This window comes from Bison bison, unplaced genomic scaffold, assembly GCF_000754665.1.
Source record: "Bison bison bison isolate TAMUID 2011002044 unplaced genomic scaffold, Bison_UMD1.0 scf7180017864365, whole genome shotgun sequence".
NCBI lineage: Eukaryota > Metazoa > Chordata > Mammalia > Artiodactyla > Bovidae > Bison > Bison bison.
In genome coordinates this window covers 2,831,048-2,833,429 of record NW_011494937.1, presented here as the reverse complement: position 1 = coordinate 2,833,429, position 2,382 = coordinate 2,831,048, and the positions used below count along the sequence as shown (strand labels likewise).

The 2,382-nt window shown below is 43.3% G+C and overlaps 1 pseudogene; it reads right to left on the bottom strand.

Moving 5' to 3' along the window:
* Positions 1-1,481: 1,481 nt before the first annotated feature.
* Positions 1,482-2,382, bottom strand: part of LOC104999911 — a 15,956-nt pseudogene continuing 15,055 nt past the window's right edge.

Below are 2,382 nucleotides of genomic sequence, written 5' to 3'. Positions count from 1 at the left end.
TCCAGTTGCTTCTTAATACAGAATAAAATTATAAAAAATGAAACCTGACTACACATGCATCAGATATGCATTTCAATTCACCCATGGATCCAATAGACTTTCAAATGGAGAGAGAAAATATTAACTGATTCAAAGGAAAAGCACTACTTTTTAATCTCATGTACTACTGTTGGCTGGCTTCCCGGGTGGCCCAGTGGTAAAGAATGCACCTGCCAGTGCAGGAGTCACAGGAGACACAGGTTCGATTGCTGGGTCGGGAAGAGCCCCTGGAGCAACACACTCCAGTATTCCTGCCTAGGAAATTCCAAGGACAGAAGAGCCTAGTGGGCTACAGTCGCAAAGAATTGGACATGAATGAGGAACTGAACAACTACTGTTGAAAGATGACTTGCAGAATTATATAACCCCAATACTCATGTATAAAACTAACTAGTAGAAACTCACACTCTAGTGATGTAATTTAAGAAAGAGGCTTGATAAACCCAATATATTTACAGCCTGTTAAAAAAATTCTTTTGTGGTTGAAAGTTTTCTGGAACATTCAGTTCAGTTCAGTTCAGTTGCTCAGTCATGTCCAACTCTTTGTGACCCCACAAACCGCAGCACACCAGGCCTCCCTGTCCATCACCAACTCCCGGAGTTCACCCAAATCCATGTCCATTGAGTCAGTGATGCCATCCAGCCATCTCATCCTCTGTCATCCCCTTCTCCTCCTGCCCTCAATCTTTCCCAGCATCAGGGCCTTTTCCAATGAGTCAGCTCTTCGCATCAGGTGGCCAAAGTATTGGAGTTTCAGCTTCAACATCAGTCCTTCCAATGAACACCCAGGACTGATCTCCTTTAGAATGGACTGGTTGGATCTCCTTGCAGTCCAAGGGACTCCCGAGAGTCTTCTCCAACATCACAGTTCAAAAGCATCAATTCTTTGGCACTCTGGAACATTATACCCAGATTAATTTTCATCAAGCTATGAGTTCTCATGTTACTCACATTTGTAATTATTTATGGTAGGAGTTTTAACATTTAACTATGAAGACCAACTGAAGTCTTTCCCACACTCTTTACAGTCAAAAGGTTTTACCCCATGAGGTGAGTCCTTTCATGCCTTCGGAAGGAAGCGGGATGATTGAAGGTTTTCCCGCATTCTTTGCATTCATAGGGTTTCTCTCCAGTGTGAGTTCTCTCATGTCTTCGAAAACTCTGATGCCACCTGTAAGTTTTTCCACATTCTGTACATGCATAGGGTTTCTCTCCTGTGTGAGTCCTTTCGTGGTTTTGTAAGGAACTGTGTCCTCTGTAGGCTTTACCTCATTGTTTACATCCATAGGGTTTTTCTCTAGTGTGAGTTCTTTCACATGTTCAAAGATAACTGGGACACCTGAACACTTTATGACAGTTTTTATATTCATAGGGTTTTTCTCCAGTGTGATTGCTCTCATGTCTTTGAAAACTTTGACAACATCTGAGGGCTTTTCCATTGTTTACATTCGTAGAATATGAATTCTTCTGTGTATTTCTAAGGAAGTATAACCTCTGCAGGTTTTTCCACACTGGTTACATTCATAGAGTTTCTCTCCAGTGTGTGTTCTTTCATGTATTCAAAGTGAGGTTGAACAGCTAAAAGCTCCTCCACACTCCCTATATTCATAGGGTTCCTCTCCAGTGTGGGTTTTCATGTTTTTGAAAGGAGGGGTAACACTTGAAGGTTTTGCCACACCGTTTACATTCATAGGTCTCTCTCCAGTGTGACTTCTTTGGTGTATTTGAAATGAACTGGGGGAAATAGATGAAAAGTTGTTGTTGAACAAAAAAAGACACCGGGATTTTTGGCCCCCAGAGAAGAATTTAATCCAGGGCCAGAGATGAGGCTTGATCACTCAGAGCTTTGTGTAATAAAGTTTTATTAAAGTATAAAGGAGATAGAGAAAGCTTCTGACATAGGCATCAGAAGGGGAGTACCCCCCTGTTAGTCTTCAGCTGGATGTTATATAGTCACTAGCAGTCTGTTCGGAGAAGGCAATGCACCCCACTCCAGTACTCTTGCCTGGAAAATCCCATGGACAGAGGAGCCTGGTAGACTGCAGTCCATGGGGTTGCTAAGAGTCAGACACAACTGAGCGACTTCACTTTCACTTTTCACTTTCATACACTGGAGAAGGAAATGGCAACCCACTCCAGTGTTCTTGCCTGGAGAATCCCAGGGATGGGGAAGCCTGGTGGGCTGCTGTCTATGGGGTCGCACAGAGTCGAACATGACTGAGCGACTTAGCAGCAGCAGCAGCAGCAGTCTGTTAATGAAAGAAAGGAATGTCTTAAAACTCAGAATGGCACCAGGCCCCTCACCCATAAGATGCATTTGGGGATAATCTTGGCACCAAATGG